The sequence below is a fragment of the Equus asinus genome, chromosome 4 (assembly GCF_041296235.1).
Source record: "Equus asinus isolate D_3611 breed Donkey chromosome 4, EquAss-T2T_v2, whole genome shotgun sequence".
Taxonomy (NCBI): Eukaryota; Metazoa; Chordata; class Mammalia; order Perissodactyla; family Equidae; genus Equus; species Equus asinus.
The window spans coordinates 107,610,246-107,633,846 of NC_091793.1; the positions used below are offsets into that span (position 1 = coordinate 107,610,246).

Here is a 23,601-nt window from a genome sequence, read left to right on the forward strand (position 1 = left end):
GACCATGACGAATTCATAACTAATTTTTCAAATGTTTGCCCTCTGATTCCTTCTCTTTCAGTGCTTCAAGCTAAGGCTTTAATTTAGGCATTATTTCTTTTTATTTATATGGAGATTGGGGCTGTACAGTTTCTCTCAAGATGGGCTTTTCTTGACTTTCTTCAGCTGGGCAGAGTGGCAGGTGCCATTTGCATTTGGTTCCTACATTTCTTAGACACATTCCTCAAGTGGCCTGTGGGTAGGCCTCAGTCACACAGCTGGGCATGAGTCTTCACTTGACTGGGCTCTGCCCCCTGTCCGAAAATCACCGGCTCCTGGCAAGGTTTCCCTTCCAGCCCTGGGAAGAGGAACTGACAGGAAGAGCACCAGTGTCCTTTGGTCTCTGATGGACCTCTCCCAGGGCAACTTTCCAAGCAGCTGAGCCAAAGCTGAGGAAGAGGAGACACAGGAAAATCTGGGGTAGACTCAAGCCTCTACACTCTAGTTCAGTGGCTTATTGCCTTTCTCTGCCCCTGAGGAGATCTCTGAGTCCCAAACCCTCAAAGAAACTCAAAGAAACTGATTATGACATGCCCTGTCAGGAATGGGGTGAAGGCAAGGGATGAGGTGCTGGTCTGATACTGAATGAGACTCAGAGAAGGGACGAAGGTCAGGGATGGGGTGAAAGTCAGGGATGCATGGAGCACACATGAACATTGGTCAATATAACACACAGTCTTACACTGCAGTCTCCCAAATGACCTCCATACCGAAACAATCATGCTTCATGTTCAGAGACAGAACTCCAGGCGCCAACAAGACCCATGCGACAAAATGTACACCATCACAAATTATGCATCCTCCCCATGTCAGGTGCCTCACAGGTCATCTTATTTATTACTCAAAACAGCCCTGCCACCTGACATTTGAGGAAACGGGGCTCCGCACAGTGAGGTACAAAGAACAAGACAGGTGCCAGTTACAGTAAGCAGGATACAAGATAGCTCAGTTTGTCACAAAGAACGAAACAAAATGTAGTTGGTTCTAGTCCTAAAGGCTGAGCACGTGGTCAGTTGGAGATTTGACAAGATTCTCAGCCACTGTGTCACTGGCCTCACGTCCCCTAAGTTCTCCTGACTAGGGAATGGGATTGGCCTAGGCTAGCACCTGGGTGACCTCTGAGCCTCAGGACACTCTACCTGCATCCTGGATTCCAGTGAGAATCAAATGGGATAATGTAGGTAGAAATAATTTTGTACACTGGAAAGTTCTCTGCAAAATTCAGTTACTACCATCAATAACTGTCATATAACCCCAAAGCCAAGAATTCATCAATCCTTTGAGATGCTGACACCGTATTTGATATGCTTACTTATGGGAATCTTCCCGTTTGACACTTTCTGTCCCTCTCCTGTCTGAATCATACTTTCTCATAGTTTTCAACACTGCCCTCTGTTACCAATTTAATTCAGCACCACTGAAGATAATAAGCCCAACTACTGCTGTAGTTAATAGAAATTCTCCTTTAAATGAGGTGCATCTGCTGTGACATCTGTTTAAAACCCATGGAGAGGATTCAATGTTCACAAGCAAATTGAGTAATTACTATGTAATTACACCATAAATTGTGCAGTCTTTGATTTGCTTTCAAAATTCATATCTTTTGGACATACTCAATATTAAAACCACCTGGCTTCTTCCAAAATGTGCAAGTCTGTTCTTAAAAAGGCCAGTATGAGAACTTGAGCTAAAAACACCTGTGGCCAAAAAATTAGAGTATTATCTCTAGAAGAGAGAAAGTGTTGGAAAGGGAATAAATGCAAGTGTGGAAAGGAAATGTGAATAGAGTGAGAAGGAAAGGGGAGGGATATTTTGAGGGCAGATTATCTAACTGCTTTCTCAGTCATCTCACAAAACCTGTGAAATTGCTGAGCCTCGCTGGCAGAAGAGAGAACACGGGAGTAAGACATTCAAGATGCAGGATTTCACCTGTTCCCAAAAAAGCCCATCCCAAGAGGTAGCTATTTGGATGTTGGGAAATTGTACCGTACGTACAGAGTAGAGGAATTAATGACTCGAGAGATAGTATCTAATAGCCCTTTATAACCACCCAGATTTACAGTGGTAAAAACTGAGACCTCATACTTTGCTAAATGGTTACAAAACATAGCTCTAGGTGCTTCCCCTAAATCCATTTTTAAAAAGCCAATCAACAAATATTCATTAACCACATATTATATTGAGTACGTAATGCATACAAAGTGAGGTTCTTGAAACAACACAGAATATAAATAAATAAGACAGCAGCATGGCATAGTGGAAGGAAGGCTGACAATGCCTAGCTGACTTGAATTTGAATCCTAGCTCTCCTGAATAGCTGTTGGGTTGAGCCATATAAATCTGCTGATATCCAACCATTTTTAAGCTACATAAACAGCAATTTTGTGTGGTTCAACCAAAAGGAATTGGAAAAGTCTCTTAAATACTCTGGGCCTCAGTTTCTTTATTGCTAAAAAGGAAGATGATTATTTAAGAATTAGAGAAAATGCTCATAAAATAGTTAAATAAATGTTTAGAAAATGTTTATGGTAGGAGGGATATAGAAACCTCCTACCCTTGGTCCCCAAAAAATGTGCTAAACAACACCATTACTGTACAGTGGGAATGGGGACAAAGTTAAGACAGTGATGCAAAAGTCAAAGTTGAGAGAGTCTTTCTTTTGACCACTGTCTGTTTAAAAGTACAAGTTTCACTAAATATCTAATGTTAGGAATTTTTTTAAAATGAGAGGACTCTTTTGTTAAAACAAAGGCATTTGCTACTGCACAAACATGCAAACAGATATATGTTCAGTTTCTAAAACCAAAATTCTATGCCAAACACCCACTTTCAAAAAACAGCCAATTAAAATCAGTTAACTCTGCAATTACATTAAAATCAAATGGTTCAATTTTAACAGCACAGTACTTTCTGAATATATTTGTTCTTCCACAGTCTTCACAAGGTAAGTCTTATTTAGGGGTGGGATGCAATTTGACAAAAACAAAGTAAAAATACTGCCCCCCCCCCCAAATCAGCCAGTTCCATTTACGTTGGTTCCTTTCCTTTGGGGGAGGAGCAGCTTGCTCTCAGCAGCATCAGAGGCGGCAGCAGGGAAAGAGCCAGTGCTGGTAGTCAGTTTGCTAAGTAGAGACAAGAAGCAAGTTTAATGGAGCAGAAAGCTCCCTGCCTCTGTGGCATTGATGGAGAGAAGGAATGTGATTGGTTTCTTAAGGGGCAGGCAGGGGGGCAATGTGCAATTTCGTCTCCCCTCACTAAACATGCCTGTCCATCAGAGATGAATCAACACCTTAGATTACACATTATGCAAATGACAGTGGCAGTTTGGCACCTAATGCAAGCTCCTGTCACAGTTTAGATTCACTCCTACTGTGGTCTGTGAAAAGTGAAAATAAACGTGTCCCCTGCCCCTCCTTGGCTTCCTTGTCTCTGAAATATAGCTTCCTCCAAGCCCACAGCTCAGAGGCTAAACTATATGGCAGATGGCTGTGTCTCTTTTCAGAGATTATGAGCTCAAAACTCCCCGACTAGGAAATTTATTTAACAAAAACAAAAATAGAGGCACCAATGACTCTTGCAGTCCACACAGTGAGGATCTCAAGGAAATTCAGTTCCTTAAACAAAACTCAGAAAAGATCTTGAAGATGTTTTAATGCAATGAGTCAAATGAAAATCACTACACAAAGGTAGCTATTTCCTGATTGCTCATTGAAAAGTGACACTGGGTAATAATGGAGCAACTAGATGTAGTATAAACTCTTCTTTTCTCCCACCATTGAAATGGGCATGTCTTAATCTGGGGAAAGGAAAGTTGAAAATTACTGATCTATCTTCACATAGGTACTATAGAAGAGAATTGATTTGACTACCTCCACCAAGTCCCAGGGTAAAACGAGGTGATATGCGCCGAAATTATAGGACTAACTAGTCTGTACATGAAAAATAACATCTTTAAGTGACTGTGATCAGATCCAAGTACAAATTCCCAAGGGAAATTCTCGAAACTCTCTTCCTGTATTTCCTAAGACACATTCATATCTAAGATGTTGTGATTATCCCTGGGGTAGATGATTGACTTAAATCATCTCCTAAGACTACTTCCAACATTGAAATTTAGACTGTAAGCATGAAATCAGAGTTTTTAACAGGCTCAGTGTTGGACTTCAATATTAATGAAGAGTTGAACTCTATTGTAGAGTGAATTATTATCTAAAAAGAGAAATTTGCTGGACAAAATAGGATGTGTTGGTTTCCATTTCGAAAACAGTCTCTAACACAAGTCAGAACTCAAAAATAAAGAAAATCAGGCCAGGGCAATAGGGTTCTTATGGGTCACAGGATCTTTATATCTATTCAGATTAGACCATTGTATAACAGGGAGACTTAGTGCATGTAGCTGTTATCTGTGTAAACACTTGTGCTCACAGTAGGCAACTTAAGCTTGAAGTCAATAAATAGATGGCACCCAAATGGAGCCTAGATTTTTCCTCACAAAAAGTCAGCCCTGTATCAATAATGGTCTTCTTAGTGTGCATCCTTTGTAAGGACATAATGTAGGAAGGTGGAGAAAGACCAGCTTACCCTGCCTTGTCTGTCCTTGAAAAGTACAGGGCGGTCTCTTCCAGAAGATAGCAAGTCTCTTCCCGCTCAGAGACCCGAGTTCTAGCTTTAGATTCTATTGCTTCTTTTACTTTTGTCACAAATGGTTAATCTCTCAACAGGCTTTCTCCCTATAAAATGTAGTAATGAAGTTTCTAAACTAACCACGCTTATAGACACACTGAAATCCCTCTTATGTAAGCTAAGAAACTCTGCCACTGCCTTACATGCTGTCATTCATTTCACTGAGAATGACAACTTGAAAAACATACCTATATGATACTCAGAACCTCCTTGAACAGCTTTTTTTAAAAGAAAAAAGCTATTCTAGAGCAATCTCCTCCATCCAGCGTTAGAACCCTGTATGGATCAGCTCAAGGTCTTCACCCTTAAGACAAGAAGTGTGGCTTTTGCGGTTCATTCACATCAGACATTGGATCATCAGGAGATGTTCGTGTCTTTCTATGCCTAAACTTTGAGACAGTGCCTTTCTTTGCCTTCAGGATAAGAAAGACAATGGGATTAAACCTCCAACTGGGCAAATCCCCCAGAGACACTGAGATTATATGGATACTCTTTCACATTCTCCAATTAGCAAACCTGGCCCCAGTGGCATTGCTACGCTTGCCTGAGCAGCATCTTCAAAATGTACAAATGAGACTTATCAGCCATCTAATGAGGACCAAAGGCCCATTCCAGCCTCCTCCTCTTCCTAACGAGCTGAGAAGCAATACCAGGTTGTTTTGTAGCCAGCAGCCACTGAAGCCGTGTTCCTAATTAGGAAAGTAAAATGCCGCAGACAAAGATATACAAGAAATCCCAGTGGCTACAGTGAGTACAGATTTTGAGATTCTGTATTTGTCGCAAGAGAATATCTCAGGGAGAAGGAAAAATATGGTATACCAGAGGAAATAAGGACGGAAGGCTAATATATTTAAGTAATTTTCCCTACTGTAACGTGTTTCCTTTAAAATATAGTCTCGTTTCTTTTTGCTTGTTTTTGCTTAATTTAACACCAGAAACTATTAACTTGACTTGGTCTAGGTTTTTAAACACTTGAATAGAATGTGGTTTGGTGTGAATGTTAAAGAAGCTGAAAAAAACCCAAATGAATTAAAATTTATTCCATGAACTAGGCTATACAAAGATACACATTATTACAAAAGTTACTTTGTACAGAGAATAGTAGGGACTTGTTTTATCACATTTTCTGTAAGACAACAAAAGCCAATGGTCAAAAGAAAACACAACAAAAACACTTGAGGTCTCTCCAGTTCTTTCGATTTAAGCCCGAGGTGAAAGCGCTGGAGGGGAGCGGTGACCACACGGGTTCAGTAACCCATGCTGATGCCCAGCATGTAAGATGCCCAGGAAGTAAAACTCTACCATCCATGCCATGTGACCCAAGCAAGCCTTCCCAACATCTTTCTACACTGAGTGATGCATTCTCACAACATCTCATACATACTTTATGTCATTTATTCCATCGCTTACAACGCTACATTGAAATAAACTACAAATGAACTCTCTAGACTTCAACTCCTTAGAGGACAGTGTATTGTTCAACTTTCTCCCCCCAGGAACTAGCACAGCACCTGCACATAGTAGAGACAATTAATAACAGCATCCTTATTGATGATAAATTATATTAAAATATTTAAATATATTTATAATTTTTTAAATATTAAAATTAATAATAATATTAATTAAGCACTCATGTGTGCTGACACTGATATTGAGTGCTTTCCTGATATTTATTTCATGTCATTTTTATGAATCTGATGTAGGCACACTTTTCCTGTCTTCCAGCTGAGGAAATGATTGCAGAACGATGATACAGCTGATAAATGGCAGAATTTGAACTTGAGTCGCCTGACTACACAATCTATAGTTTTAGAAATTTACTATGCTGCCTCCCAATACAAGTTCCTTGAAAAGTGCTTTTCAAAATTACTGACAAAATCCAAATTCCTGAGAATCAAAAAATAAAAGTTTATAGCTGCAAATTTTTACAACCATTTGACATGTAGAGATAGACAAGGTATATCTGGTCCAATTCGACTTCCTTTATGTGAAGTAGTACTTCAAGGTGCTTTACAGTTAGGGCAACTAGGATGAAAGGCAATCAAGTTCTTATTCTGACAAGATAGCACGCCTGGAGTAGAGCTCCGTTTAGACCAGGGAAATTCAGCTCACCAGGCTCTCTCATGTCACGCCTGACCAGATGCCTGGAAGAACTTCCATGGTGAATCTCCAGATAGGAATCCTCAGTACTTTGGAGTCAGCTCCAATCATTACTGGCGTTGGCTCATCAAACAGACTACCAGGAGGTGCTGATTTCAGCCTCTCCATAATTGCGCCTATGGTGCTGAAGATAATCTCTGTAGTTTAAATGATGTGGGCATTCATTCCAGAACAAGCTCTGAGATGAACAACCTGGAAGACTTCAAACAAAACAGGGAACAGTCTCATGCTGCCATCCTAAAGGCCCCCAGGTCTCATACTATTCTCATCCCGAGAGCCGAAAGGGTTGACTTCGTGCTGTTCTGTGGATTTGACCCATAAATTGTAGGTTTTGATTGCTTGTATGGTTCCTCTGGAATACTAGTGGCCGGGGAATAAGTTGTAGTTGCAGATTGATGAGCCGGGTTGGGAAGTTACAACTGTCGATAGCACCATGAGTGTGATTTCCGGGACCCCAGGCAGCAGATCATTGTTGGTGTGTTTGTTCTCTGACACTGCGGTTGAGACATGAAGTTTCTAGGACAACGCTTTATAAAACTGAAAATGCTGTCAACTGTTCTAATAGTCACATCCCTGAAGTCTCTAAGAATGCTAACAGAGTAAACCTGGGAAGAGCAGGAAGCTTGTTAGACTAAATATCCAACAGTGGAAGGATGGTTACAAAAGTGCAATATGGCAGGCATTGGAAATAAAGTGGCGTGAGAGTAGGTAATAGCATGCGAAGGTGTTGCTGATGCTCGCTAAGTGGGAAAAAAGCGCACGAAGATGTCTATACAACATGATCCTGTATTTACCAACAAAAACACATAAAACGCAAATTGAGAGAAGATCTACATCTGCTTGTCAACAGAGTTATATCTGCTTGATAGGATTATGAGTGATTTTTATTTCCTTCTTTTTGTTTACTTTGATCCTCTAAATTTTCTGTCTTGAAGATGCATCATTTTTGTATTAATAAAACAAAAGCTTTCTCGAAAGTAATAAAGCCCTAAAATACATTGTTAGAAAAAGAAAAGTTGAGAAACTTAAGAGTAATAAGGTACTAGGCTAACAAGCATATTTAAAAAAATAGATGCTCTAATATTATTATGTTCACCCCATAAAGTAACCATGAGCCTGTGACCAGTCTGCCTTTTTTGAGACTTTTTTTTTTGGTGAGGAAGATTGGCCCTGAGCTAACATCTGCTGCCAATCCTCCCCTTTTTGCTTGAGGAAGACTGTTCCTGAGCTAACATCCATGCCAATCTTCCTCTATTTTGTATGTGGGGTGCCTCCACAACATGGCTTGATGAGCAGTGTGTACGTCTCCGCTCAGGATTCGAACTGGTGAACACCAGGCCGCCAAAGTGGAGCATGTGAACTTAACCACTACACCACCAGGATGGTCCCTAGACCTCATTTTTAAGAAACAAAAAATGCAATAACAAAAATGTGGTGATAGTTATTTACAATTCCAAAAAGGAAATCATGGAGCATCTTAACTGTCTGATAGGGCACAGCATCCCAAGCTGTGTTCCCATGAAGCTCTCAGTAATAACAAAATTCAGTGAGCCATGTTATATCCCTGTCTTAAGATTCTCAAAGGAGTAGATCACATCAAAGGCTCTGAGCAGTCCTGTAGTACATAAATCTGAAGAAATTCATTTAACCCAGTATTCCTACCCATTAGTGTCTCACAACCCAAAGTAATAAGCATTGGCATATACTCTGGCTGTAAGGCAGCACTTTGAAAAGCTTCTTCTTTCAGACCACGAGAATACATTACTCCTATTGTGCATTTACATATTTTCTTAGCTCTCTGACACAAGTGGAAGATAAATAATAATCCTGATTTCTGACAATTCTCTAGAGTTCCCCAGGAACCTAGAAGCATTGACGTTTCTCTATTAGTCTTCTGGGAATGTCCTATTAGTCTCTGAGACTGAGTCTTCTGGGTCTTCCCATAGAGCCCATTATTGCTGTTGCACTTCATGCCTTGAAAACTTCCCAGTTACAAAAGGGTTATTCTTCACCCCATTCCTATTACCCAAAAATGCAAATTATCCTCTTGAATCTGACAACACATGGTCTCTATAAAGAATTTCCAAGCGTATGAAAATCAACCTAACAATAGCTCTGAAGATAATTTCCTGGAAGGGTAGTTTTGGCAGTGAAGTTATGTCAGCTCCAATCTTTTCAATATGTATACTCTTCTTAGTAGCTTGGATGTGACATGAGGCGAAGCATCTTGTTAGGAGATTTCATAGAAGAACACAGCACAGTAGCTATTGCAAATAATGACTGTGGCTATGGTAACCTGAGGTGAAAAGCACTATTTGCATCACTTTATCACTTCTTAGAGATCCAATTTACACATGTTACTGCTGTAACTGGACAAGATAAATGTAATCACAAATGACCCACTACAACGGCAAGCCAGATAATTTATAAAAAGTCAGTTCAGAAAGACATTCAGGAAAGAGTAATTCACGGGTTTGACAGCTGGCAACTTGTGAAAAACCCTGAAAAATATTCACCCCAGAAAAGGTTTAGATTCTGTACTATTTCCTGAATTTCTCTTTTATTAACGTTGGGTTATTGTGTGTGTGTGTGTATGTATGTGTATGAATATGTACACGTGTGTGTGTGTTTATTGTCATCCATAGAAACTATCTTTTTTCCAGAAAATTTATTTTTAATCTAGAATCATTATAACCAAGTCATGAGTTCAGGAATTAAATCAGAGGTAGAAATTTGCCTTGAATGGCATGCGAGAAGATATCATACTCTTTTAGTGTATCTTTCCAGCACATCACATAGATACTTGCTCTGGGATACAGTTCATGTACCTATGATATCTCAGCAAAGGACTGTTGTTAATGCTACTATTGGATGACAGATTACTGTTTATGGCTATCTGGAAGCCATTTACTCAACAATTATTTATTCGTCAACTACAGTATTTCTTGCACTCTGCTGTTATGCTTAGGCATAGTGATAAAGATAGACATAATAATGAGAGTAATAAAAATAGTGATAAAGCCAGATAAAATCTTTGCCCTTACAGAGGTTACAGTTTATCAAAGAGACACAGTTAAAAGCAGCTGAGGAAATTGGCCTATTGATTGAGTTGTCTTTCCATATGGCATAAAGAAAGAAGCAACCTAAAATACAATCAATGGTAAAGTTATGAAAGTATATTGAAGATGAAAAAATGATGAAGATATGGTGGAGAAAAAATACACTCATGAACAATGACTTCCTTTGCATTCTCAGTTTTAACTACAGCCTGTCATGAATCCAACAGTTTGCCATACTGAACAGCTCTCTATTCTGAAAATAAATCAAATAATTTACGCTTTTGTCTCTTTGAAAATGCTTTCATTTTACCATTGACTGTCTCTTCTTTCCTGCTACCAATTTTTGTCCTATTGAAATTTCTCTATTCATTTTTTAAAATTTGAGATCTAAGTCAAAATAGTCTCTTCCATGAATTTGACCCAATCATCCTCATCAAAAATTAACTATTTCAGTTACAGTAATTTCAGTTGCAGCATAACTGTAATTACTCCTTATTTCTGCCCACATAGATTATAGTTAATATAACTATAAGCTCCTGGAAGGTAGGGAATTTACATTTTAGTTTGTATATTTAATATAACATTTCTAAATTTTAATCGTAGGATTGTCAAATATAGTGAATGAATAAATGCAAACAAAAGCACAGTGGTCTTTTTTCAGTACCAAAAATAAAGGACAGAGAATAATAAGTTGTAGGAATGTCTTCAGACTCAAGAGTAGGCACATGTATGATGCCATGTGTAATTATATAAGTAAAATTAACACTTAAAAAAACAGAACCAATTGAATTTTCAGCAATTTCTGAGAGCGTATTTATGGTGGCCTATTTTTAAATGAAAGCTGTGCAGTTTTCAGTAATTCACCTAGGAGAAAGGGGCACAAGAGTTCCCTGAAAGAGATAATAAGTTGTCATCCAGGGCATCTTTCCCTAAGTAAGATCACAATAATAAGGCCACGTGACACCCAGTCAAAAGACACATGACATACATTTTTAGAAAGCATGGAGTGAGAAAATAGGGTTTTCAAATGTAATCCTCAAATCAAAAGGCTGCTCCTCACTTGGGCAATGCTGTGTAGCATTTTCCAAGATGAATACAGCAGGGACTTATTTATTTATTTTGTGGTGGTTGGTAGTTCTCTCAAGCAATGCTTAAGTGGCCAGCAATTAGCAATAACAAAAATTAAACTTTATTTGCCATTTTAAAATTTACCGTGTACCTCACAGCCAGCCTGAAAATTATATTATCATCAACTCATTTTATACCTAAAGAAGTAGGGAGAATGGTGTATGGTTTGGGGATCTTATTACAAACAACAGAATCCACTCTACCAGGTTAACAAGAAAGGGACTTGTCAAAGGGCATTAGATAGCTCATGGAATCTCTGAGAGGGCAAGACCCAGGTTTGGTTACTAACCAGCCAGAACAGCATGACCGTGAACAACGAAGTCCAAACAGTGCCTGACAATTCTTTGGAGCTGTTTCAGAGGACACGTCATTGCTTCCACTGCCTCTACTCACACCTATGCTGTTCACATTTGGAGCCTGGAAATTCCATCAGGTGGTTCCAGAAGAACCAGATACCTTTATCACTCCATGTGCTTTCCAGTCAATCCAAATCACTGGCGAGCAACTGCCATCCTGTGCTGCTTACTGCCGCATCTATGTCTTACCCAAAGGCATCTGATTGGTGGAAACTAAGTCATATGCCTTTATCCTAGTTGTAAAGGGACCTGGGAAATTTAGTTTTGGACTTCAGCTGCTTTCACAGCTTGCCCATTTCCTGGAAGAAAAGCAAAATGGAGATTGGAATAGGAAATCAGTTAGCTAAACTACCAAATCTGCCATAAGTGGAGAATTCCCTTGACTACAATCGCATAGCAAGGAAGTGGCAGAGCCTCAGACCCCAAGTCTTACACTCTCTCCAAGATAAAATGATTATGACAGAGCTAAGCATTCATCTGGCCTTCAGAGCTTAATGAAAATATCCCTTAAGAGCAAACTTTCCCTTTTGACCTAAAATTTCGTGAGCTCCAAGCATCATTATTGGTTTGGTTTTCCAGATATCTTAGTATTGTGAAGGGAGTAGCCTTGTGAACGGAGAGGGTCCTTCATTCTTTCTCTTGTTCTCATTAAAAAATTATGACTACACCTCTACATTATGAAACTGAGGGTCTCAGGACCAGGGAGATCCTTGAGCTATGGTGGGATGCAGAGAGGCTGTGAGTCCATTTTCCCCACCTCTCACATTGCCCCAGGGATAATTAAAGAAAATAAGAAAAACAAAAATTTTTCACCTGACTATCACGTAAAATGTGAAATGCAGAATATAGTGTATGGATCCACACCTCACAGGTTAACAGACTTGTGCTCAAAGCCAGGTTTAATCACTCACTAGCTATGTGACAGTGGAGCAAGTTGCTTAGTCGCTTTGGGTCTCAGTTTCTTCTTCTTTAAATGGGAACAAGAATGTCTATTTCTTATCATTGTTAGTAAGATTATATGTAAGTTATAGAGAACATCATAGGGGTGAGCAGAGGCAGTAGAAGCAATGGTGTGTTCTTTAAATAGGTAAATTATATGTACAAATAGTTATTTATAAAGTACTTTATATAGTCCTAGCAAATTATAAGTATTGATTAAATAGAAACTATTGTTCAAAAATGTCATTTAAAAATAATTAATTACATAATGTCATAATCTGCATTTAACAAATCTTAATAATGATGTGCCATGATAATCTACCCAGTCATGAAAATGGTTATACTTTTGACTGAGGAGAGATGGTAGAGAATGGCAAGTTAGATTTTTTTCCTCCAATATCTGGTGGTTTTACATTTGTACAGTTCCATTTGTTTAAAAAAAAAAAAGACTATTCCTTTCACAACTGACCTGTTTCCAATTATACTTAGAGACCGTCCCTTAACTCTACTTTTACAAAACTTTCAAATTGTCTGATAGGTTTTCAAATTATATAATAAGGGAAAGAGAAAGAAAATAGCTTGAAATCTCTTAGAAAAGTCACCTGTACCAACTGTCTAGGAATTACTGAAAAAAATGACTATTAAAATGCAGTCTTTAAGCAAAAAAATAGCCTCAGAATTTCATGGAAAGTCATCTCTAATGGGCCAAGTAAAAACACACTTTGAATGGGACTTTACAACATTTTAACAGTTTCAGAAACAGCCTGACATCTCAAATATAAAGAAAAGTAAAACTGTCATAGATGCAGGTGAACAAAAAGCACAAAATCATTTTTTACCTTTTGTTGTCATTACTAAAACCTGTCCTATATGCCTGTTAAATTTGTCTGACACAAACTTCTCAGTTTAAGGAATTTGACTCACACACATGTTCTGAAACACATTTTCTACAACGGAAAAAAAAAAAGCAAAAAGCAGAAGGAAGGCAAATGTCCCCCACTTTGGTATAAACTTACATTTATACCCTGTCTGAAAGAGAGAACAGTGCTGAAAACGGGAAGGGATGTCAAGTTCATTGGTCTCTGACCCACCTTTCTGGTGAACACTGTTGGAAAGTTGATAGCAGAAGCCTTTTCTCGAGGAAATGAGCTCCTCAGGCCGATGAGACTGGAGGGAAGGCTGTGGACTGATTTGGACCATGTGAGCAGCAGGCGCAGGAGGGGTGCAGAGAAGAAAATGCAAAGGACCACCAGAAACGTGAGCAGAGAATCATGAGAGCACAGTTCAAGGAATCCTAGGCAAGAGCCGAAAGAAGAGAGTGACTAAGTGGGTCAAGGAAGGTGCCATGCTGATAGATTGCAAGAGTTAAATGGGTGAGGAAATGGAGAAAAACAGGAGACAGCACTTATTTAGGGGTTCTGAATGTGAAATAACCTATGACAATAATTGAAAGTGATACCAGGGTCAAGAGAAGGTTTTGTTATTAATCTTGTCATTTTCCAACCAAAGGCGGACAAACACTTCTAGAAACAAAGAGGAGCCAATGAGAATGAGAGACTGAAAACGCCAAATGCTATAGAAGAGTCGTTCATCACCTGGGTTGAGAAAACAAGGACTAGTGGAAGAATTTCTGATCAGTGAGGATTAATGCAATTTCAAAACTAAGAGAGATTTTTAGAGGGGAAAAAATGTTTCCAAAGAGATCTCAATGGCAGAGCTACAACTTGAATGTTTTTCTGTTGACTGTCAATCTTGGGCTTTGTCCAGATAACAAATCTCAGTCTCTTTGATAATGAGACCTTACTCCACAATATTTAAAGGTGCAGGAGTAAGAATAAAGAGATGGACAAAAATGGGGAATTTATGCAGTGGGTAGGAGAGAAGGGAGTAGTGACCCAGGAATGAGAATTGAACTGCAACGTCCTTGGGAGACATTAATATTGAAATCCTTGCCTGTGGAATCCAAGTTAGAGGAGTCCAGTGTAGCCTCAAATGGATTCAAGAGCTATGTAAGGTGGATTGTAGTAAAGAGTTCAAGGCACAGTAGGATGAAAACTGGCAGGCTAGGTCTCTAACCATTGGGAAAATAAGAATCTTTAGCAGAAAGGAAGTTGTATAAAGAAGGCACTGTGTAGAAATAGAAATCTCTAGCATAATATAGTGTTTGGTGAGGGTGAAGTGAAGCAAGTGTTTGATGAATAATGGTGCTGGGGACTGGCAGAAGTAAGGACTGTGAAGAACCAACGTAGATGACTGAGGATGAGAATGAAACAAAGAGCAGCATTTTCATCTGCTTGGCTAGTAGGTGCTGACTTATGAAAATTATACACAAAACCACAGATTTCAGAAACAAAAGGACATGGTTCAAAAGCTACTCTACAAATAAAACTGTCATTGACACCCAGACTTCCTTTTGGGTGTCTTTCTAGAACAATTCATAAAGCCAATTCTAATGCTGAAAATTGATAAGTCCTTTAGTTAAATGATGAAACAATGATAGACTGGATAATACTACATTTCAGGTAGGTTCTATTACAACCTTGACAAGCCTAGGAAGAAAAAATTGATGAATATTATATTGGCTTTGTCTTAAACATCCGTAAAATAAGCATGTTGTAGCCATCGTGGGCTATCTTAGTGTACCTAGAAAGTTAAAAGTTATATTTGAAAAAACTCTAATTCTACATCACATTAGTGTTAATAACAGTCATAATGACATTTCCTCTAACTTATGCACCCTCTTTTTTTATGGAAGTGCAGGACCTTTTCATATAGGCATTATAAAATGAAATTAAAACTTCTTATGAAGCCAGTCAACTGGAAATGCCAAGCTTTTTCTTTTCCTTTTGAGTAACAGCCAAGTAAGAAAACTCCTTTAGCACCAATTAATCAAGATGCATTGACTGATCATTGCTCATGACACATTTTATAGGCACTTCTCTCTGGATTTGTCTTTATTTATCATGTTTATATTAATAATAATAATACTTTTCATTCATGTAGCACTATTCAGCTTACAAAGTATTTTCAAATACAGTATCTTATTTGATCTTCACAATGACCCTACAAACTACGTCCAGATGTTATCACTCTCACTTTAGAGAGGGAGAAACAAAAGCAGAGAGGTGGCCAGTGTTCAGAGCTGATGACTTAAAATCTGAAAGTTGAATCCAGGTCCTCCAAGGCCATAAGATTGACTGCCTACAAAATACTTTCCACTGACAGCAGCTACACAAAATTATTTTTGGCTATTTTGTATTCCAATAAATTGATGTTGCATCAAGGGGCATTTGAGTTAGAAAAGCAAAATAAAATTGCAAATTGTTTTCCATATGTTATCAGTCGTCTCATGGTAGACTAATATCATTGTTTGAAATATCGCCTAGAATAATATTACTTCTCTGTGATGGGCTGTCTAAGAAATATCTCCTTAGACTTTGTAAATTTTAGACAGTAAATATTATAACATCTTTCTGGTTTCTAAAAATATCCATTTATATCAGCTTCCCCCCAAAATAATGGGCTAAATGAATACTCTTTTTGATATCACATGGCTCATCATTTTTAAATTCTCCCAGCTGCTGTTTATATTAGTAGGATACCATTCCTCTCATCCTCTTCCACATCTGTAATAAAACATCCTGGTGTTTCCTTTCCCCGTGGAGAAGCCTTACCCAAGGCCCACCGTATAGCCAGGTTCCCAGGCTCCCAGGCTCCTATGATTAAATAAGTAATGGCTTTAAAAACGGGTCTCATATAAGGCAGTCAAGTCACAATATCCATCACTGCAAAGGAAGCATTTATTTAAAATAATGAGATATTCTCATTTTCATTTTTCCCTGAGAGGACTGTAGCGATGTTTAAAAATTCTCTGAATTCTGGAACTAGGGCAACACATTGGTTTGAAGAAAGCGATAATCTTCCCTTCTAATTTGAAGTGCGCTTCTTCTGCAGTGAAATAGAGTCTAGCTTTCAGAAGAGCAAGAGCCCTAAGCCCGCACAAAGGCATCCTCATCCCGACCCCTGCTCTTCCACATTGGCCCCATTCTTCTGAACGCAAGGATTTATAAAGTCCTTTTCAATAGATTTCAAGCTATATTGAACTAAAAAGAAAAAGGCTTAAATAATTTTTTCCAGATTTGGGAGGGAAATGATTTCAACTGCCGTGTCATGATGAATATTACCTTTTGCTTTCCACCACTTCCTCGTTGCAAGTGATCTGTTCAGTGAGCTCAGTTATGGGGTCTCTTTGAAAAGATTCATAATTAAATTTTTAAAGGAACAAATTAGCTCTTTGTCTTTCTGAGGCAGAGAAGTCAGAACACTTACTGCTATGAGCATTCAGGGATTTCGACTTCTGTGCGATGGTGCCTTCCATGGCCAATGAGGCTCACCTCAAGGAAAGGCTAGGAGAAAAAGCCAGCCCTCTGTGATTTGAAGAGATAATAAGTTAACAAGCTGTATAACATAATGACTTATGAAATTCTTCCTTCAAGGACCATTATCTAGTGTTAACAGCACTGTATTTCTTCCTCTCCTGTGCTTATTTAGAGCATAATTACAAAAGTGAGAGGAAGGAACAGTTGGACATAAGGGTAACCACTCACCAAATTAATACACCCGAGTAGAATCTCTGGCCTTTGGGGCTTGTTTATCAATTAGTTCTGTTGTGGTCTGAGTTCCTGTATTCCCCCACAGAATGAGGATTCTTTGATTTCACCGATACACCAGCTCTGAGGAAAGTTACTTGAGATCACAACATTTTTCAGGCAGGATCTCTTTTACCCTACTCAATATCCTGATGGACTATACAGCTAGCTGCTCATCCATTTCAAGAGCCATTCATAAGCACCACTAGTTAGCCCTTTATTTCTCTCTGTCTTTTCCGAATCTCTGTCTTCTTTACATTCCTCTCTTTTAACTGGTAAAATCAGACATTTTTTCAACTGGTTTCTCCTTCTGCACCATGTTTTTAAAGTTACTATGTGGATTTTAACGTTAAAACCACTTCTGTAGTGCCATATGATCTCTGAATATTCAAAACTGGCTCCGAATAATGGAAATGCTGGCAATTTGAGGTGACACAGGAGAATTACCCTTATTTTCCAGAAATGGAGGAGTCAGTATCTCAAGAACTGTTGGCCCCAACTTTTGGAAAATGTGCCGCAGTCCTGACTTATCTTTCTCAACTAATTAGAGCTTTTAAGGGGGTCAAAGGAAAGAGAAAGTGGCGGGTGCAGAGTACTGCTTACAACTATACATATTCTTCACCTAGTCTTAAAAAATAATCTGAACTAGTTCTTTTTTTAATCTAAAAATAAACCAAACTTTGTGTCCCTTTTCACTTTCATTTTCTTTCTTCTTTGAATGCTAGTTACAAACTAAAAGTTGATTTACCAAAACCCAAGAATTTACCTACTCAAATCAGGAAAATAAAATGTGAAGGAGTGAAGTCTTATAGAGCAAAATATTTCATCTTGTTGCTACCCAGGAAAGTAGGTATTATGGGTGGAATTGTGTCCCCAAAATATGTTGAAGTCCTAACCCCAATACATCAGAATGTGACCTTATTTGGAAAAAGGGTGTTCACAGAGGTAATCAAGTTAAAATGAAGTCGTTAGGGTAGGCCTTAATCTCATATGACTGATGTCCTTATAAAATGGAGAAATTTGGACATAGAGACACACACAGGGGGAACGCCAAGTGAAGATGAAGGCAGAGATCTGGGTGATGCATCTACAAACCAGGAGCACCAAAGATTGCCAGCAAACCACCAGAAGCTGGGGGAGAAGCATGAGATAGAGTCTCCCTCACAGCCCTGCCAACTTCTTCTCAGACATCTAGACTTCAGAACTGTGAGACAATAAGTTTATGTTGTTTAAGCTACCCAGTTTGTGGTACTCTGTTACAGCAGCCCTCTGAAACTAGTACAGCAGTAACCTATGTCTCTAGAAGCTGAGGGCATTTGCAAGAGTGGGCGGAATGGCCACAGTGGGAAACACGAAGCCAAGAAGATCCAAAAGACCAGGGAGGAGCAGGGGTCAAAAGCTAAAATGATGCTCCTAATGAAGCATTAATCCCAAAAAGCCAAGCAAAGAAACAAAAACTTAGTAAAAGAGTCAAAGACTGAACCGGAAATCACAAGGCATTCTGTTCTCAGCTCAAATGTCCCCCCATTGAGAGTGGCCAATTTATCTAAAGTATCCCCCTGCCCCTTCCCACCTCTGTTCACTCTCTATCCCATTGCCCCACTTTATTTACATAACAGCAGTTAGCACTACCTGAAATTATTTTTGCGTTCATTTATCATATGTTTATCTTCTGCCCCCCTCTCCCAGAAAGTAAGCTCCCCGTCTGTCTGATCTGCTTGCAACAGGTGGTAAGACTGGCCCAGCATCTAACAGGTGTTCAGTGCCTCTTTGATGAACAAATGAAGTAGATTTGAAAATCCAAGGGAAATCAGAACTTGGAGATATATTCCTTGAGACACTAGGGAGTGGAAGCTGGCCATTTGCTGGGGCCCCTTGCAGCCTTGCCCATAGGGTTTAGGGAAGTTGGAATGATTGCCAAGGCAACTAGGTGGCAAGCAAGGTGTAGGGAATCAGTGTTGACTTGTACCTGCTTGAACCATGATGGAGAAGGACATGCACTTGGCACCCTCAATTATGCACAGTTCACCCAAGAGGCACTACCCACTTGCTCCTAGGACTTACCTCTGGCGATACAACAGAAGAACTTTAGCAAATTTAGGGGCTTTTTTTAAAAAATAAATTACTCATAATAACAGACTATCTGCCATGCAGTTTCTAGGAGAAACATGTTCTTCTTAAATTGAAAATTCTGCCCCGTTAACTTCCTGAAGGTGAAGGTGGCGGTGGCTAGTTATGGAAGGAGGCTGCGAATAAGGTAATCTGCGACACAGCAAGGCCTCCGGGGGAAGAATCTTTCAAGAGTTCTAGTTGAATGTTTCTATTTGGAGGGATTTGTATTTAATGGATGACAATTTAATGTGTCATCAGTGTCTGTGGTTGTGGTAGGGCTGCTAAAAGGAATGACAAATGTTATAAGTGCAACTTTCTATTTTACTGATACATTAATGTCTGTTAAGCAGGATTTTTTTTTTCATCTTGTAAAACTGAAAGAACCCTCCAGAGAATTCTGCTTTGTGACACTCAGCTCCTTCCCCATGACTTTGAGCTGACTTATTTTCTTTGCTTTTCTGCGGGCTTTTGGCTTTGAGTTTTCCAGAAACAAAACAGAATTCTCTACCAGGAAAATTTGTACAGTGTAGTCACTAAACCAAAAACTGACAACAAACCTGTATATTTAGAACTGATGGACATATGTGCTCTGGATCCCGAATCATGAACTCATGAACTGATAGAATCTCCTCGTCCCCATTAGAACTGGCTCTTTGTATCAAAATACCACCTACCTGTTTAGCATCCTTCCCCAGAAACTCAAACAGTTGGTGATGACCACTAATACCCATAATGTATTTAGAGATAAAGCAAATGTTGTTTTTAACCCTTATTTTATACTTAAGCTTACTGAGGCACAGATGGCTGCATAGCAAGTTAGGACTACTCAAGGAGTAAAACATGGACATCTGGCCCATTATCAACTACTTCATCCAAAATATTTGAAATTACTCTTTAGGGCTAACTGCACCATGCTGCTCTCTCTTGCCTTTACTTACATTAGAATTTCTGGTCCAGAGGCGTAATTTTGTGCTTGTTTGGTTGTAAACAAAAAGGATGTTTTTGCTTTAGCTCTGCCTTATCTTCGGCCACTCTTCAGATTCTAGCCTGATTCTTTTTGCCTGTTTCAAATCCTCTGTTTTTGTTGGTGATAATTTTACTAGTGACCAAAATGTAATACTGTGCCTACTTTTGCTCTCAATTCTGAAAAAAAAAAGTCAATAGAGTCATTTTTTTCAGCATATGAGTGTGAGTGTGTATGTGTGAGTGTGAATGTGTGTATGAGTGTACGAGTGCATGAGTGTGTGAGTGTGTGTGTGTGTTTCAGGACTTTAGAGAAAGGGAACTGCAAAGTGTTTCTGAACCTCAACAGTTGCAGCTCTCCCCTCTCTGCCCCCAGCATCTTCAAACTTCAATATGCTCTTTGCAAATCATTTTTTCATGATCAATGATCCCCACAGAATTCATGTAGTGCGATGTGTAGCAAACTAGAATGAACTTGAAAACAATTCAAGTAGTGGTTACACATCTAAGAAAATAAACATCTGGGTCCCTGGGAGAATAGCAGCCTGAGACGCTCCCTGCCTCCCTGGGCTTTCCCATGCAAGACTTTGCCTGTTGTCCTAAAAGGCCTTGGGAAGCTTGGGACGACTACTTACCTAGTCACTCACTAGCTGTGTGATGTTGAGCAACCTACTTAATATCTCTGAGTTTCCATTCTCTCATCTGTAAAATAGAGAAAATGCCTCTCATAACACTGTAAGGAATGAGTTCTATAAAACACATGGCATAGAATACTGCACGCAGCACAGTGCCTGGTGCACTATACACATTTTAAAATGAGCCCTATAGTAACAATGGTGAGAAGCATCATGTTTGTTAGCTGTCTAGGAAAGAATGCTCATTCTTCCAAGAAAAGTGTTTATAAATATGTACTTTACTCATGCTCTCCCCTATTTCTCTTATATTTCTTCCTCTTTTAGCTCTTTCTAAATCTCCCAGGTACCTGTGTTTATGAAGTCCCTTCCCCCAGAAAATCATACTGAAAATCATCAGATAAAACAAATTTTCACTTACTCTTTTGGGGCATAGAGCCGTTAGAGAAAGAAATCCTTGATACAGAAGAGTGAATTGCTATTGAAATCAGTGGACAGGACTCCAGGAAGGAAAATCCTCACTTACACTCTTTAGCTTGCAAAGATGGGTAACCAGCTACTCAGCTCCAAACAGTTTCTGAGAGCCATCCACCATCTGATCTCTGCCTATCTCGATAGCCCCAAACCTCACCAACACCACCGTCCTCCGCATCACCCTGTCCTCTTCCTTTGCTCCACTATTTGCAGTCCTAGCACACACCATGCTCTCTCATTTTATGCCTTTGCATATGCTGTTGCCTCTGCTGGAGTGCCCAACCCTCATCCAGATAATTCCTAGTTGTCCTTGATGACTCAACGTAGATAACTTTTCTACACTTTCCACGGCATCCTCCCCAAGGCAACCTCATTGTTTTACTGTGAGATGACATGGAGGAGTGGGATCCACATTGCAGTGTGTGGAATTGTGCCCTTTGGAGCTGTACTGTGCACAGTCTGCGAGACTATACCTGCTTCTCCTCTACCCTGTCTACCAGCCCACCTCTCCTAGGTACTCCAACAGCCTCATGATGAAAATTTTATCCCACTGTTTTAATCATTTACTTGAAGTCTTTACTTCTAGACTGAGTTCCTTGAGGAGGAATACAGGTTCTATTTCTGTTTTTCCAATACTTTGCATACACCATTAATCCTCTATTAATAGCCTGATTAGTGGATCCAGAAGAGAACTTGACAGGTGCCTCTTCCAGGTGACACATTTTGGGAGTCCCTTAACAGCTTAGTAATAGGTGGCTCACAATTTAGCAGGAAAGTATGAAAAGAGAGAAGGGCTATCTGATGATAAAGGTAGGCTTATAAGAATCAGATGCTAGGCTAGGACAATAGTGGAGAAAGTTTGGTTTCCAGTACCGTCTTGAGACTCACTCACATCCCTTTGGAATTCAAACAGAGTCAATGTCTGTATATCCCAAGTTGGGAAGCCCTTTTCTGAACTCTCTGTTGCTCATTTCTCTCACTTCCTTTTGCCTACTGTTTGAAGTTTCAAAGCTTGCTGCACATCACAGCCTCCGTTTTGTCAACTTTGGTGCACCTTAGAGCACCAAATTTCCTCCAGGAGGCCAAGAATACTGGAGCCTATATTTCAAGAGTATTTATTCTGGGTTGGACAAAGCCCAACTATGCCTAGAGTCATGCTGCTTGAAGCCATTCTAATATTCCTTTAGTTAGAACCGTAACCACACTGAGTTATTGCTGGTGTCATATAGATTATATATTCACAGTCCACTCCTGGTTTAGACAAGAGGATGTGTATTATCTCTGCTGTTGCCCATGATGTCTTTTCATTTCATTATGACCATTGTGCTTAGGAGCATGACTTTCAATCTATAATCTCAGTTAAATTCTTTAAACACAGTTTGTACATTTAAGCACATAGTTTTCTTTGAAGTAGGCTTTGTCACGATTGATATCCATTATCTGCTATCTCTGTCTTCTGGGACTACCACATTTTGCTGTAAGTAGAAAGGAAGAGACCATTTTTTCTATGAATGGACTTCATAACCTGGCATATATTTTTAACTGGCATGATAGCAGCTGAAGCTCTAGAGAGGATTAGGGTTCCAAAGGACAACTTTTTAACTTGAACACCAGTTCAAGTGCTCTGTCACATCTTCATTGAATTTGTGGCCCCCAAGCTCTCTTTTTATACTCCTGCTATGTTTATAGGCAAATGTAACTAAGTAGAAAGAATTAAAAGGGGGTAGTATAATTTCATCAAGGGACTATAAGGGTGAATTGTTGAAAACCACAAACAGCAATACCATTTAGATTAATTCCAAAATGAATGTTGGCAGCTGTCTGAAAAGATGCTCAGGGATGGTCTCCATACCTGAAGGGTAAGAATATTTTCCATATGAAGCCTCATAGAGAACTGAGAATCAGGAACCAACCTTTGTAAGAGCCAAAGTAAGGAAAATGTGAGGAAAAGTTGGGAATTACTTCTAAGTCAGAGCCAAGAGAGACAATTTTAGCAGAGATTTTCCAGTGGGGATCGACCCTTTTTCAAATACAGTGCTAGAGACAGCAAAGAGCTGTTGAGAAGTGGTTTCTTCCCCAGTCAAGCAAACAAAAACCTAGACTTGGAAAAATGGAAAAGAGAGATGAGGCCACACGTGAGACTTTTCTGCTTAAAAGAAAACTTCAGTGTCAGAAAGAATTTAATTGCAAAGAAGGCCTCTTGTAGAGACGGGGAAACGTTTTAAAATTCCTAATGCTCAGTTTACTTCATATTCACCTAGAGTGTATAATCTAAATACTTGTTAATTGGGTATAAATATACATAAACAACTTCTATTAAGGGCAGAAAAGAGAGGCTGGTTATGTCAGGAAGTTTTCAATACTGATGGAAATGAATGATTATGTTTATTTTAGTCATGGCAGGTAA

At 39.2% G+C, this 23,601-nt stretch overlaps 1 protein-coding gene across 11 annotated transcripts in view; it reads left to right on the forward strand.

Annotated features, from left to right (window-relative positions):
* Nucleotides 1–23,601, forward strand: part of B3GALT1 (beta-1,3-galactosyltransferase 1) — a 315,156-nt gene that overhangs the window by 286,507 nt on the left and 5,048 nt on the right. The gene's annotated exons all lie outside the window — the stretch shown is intronic.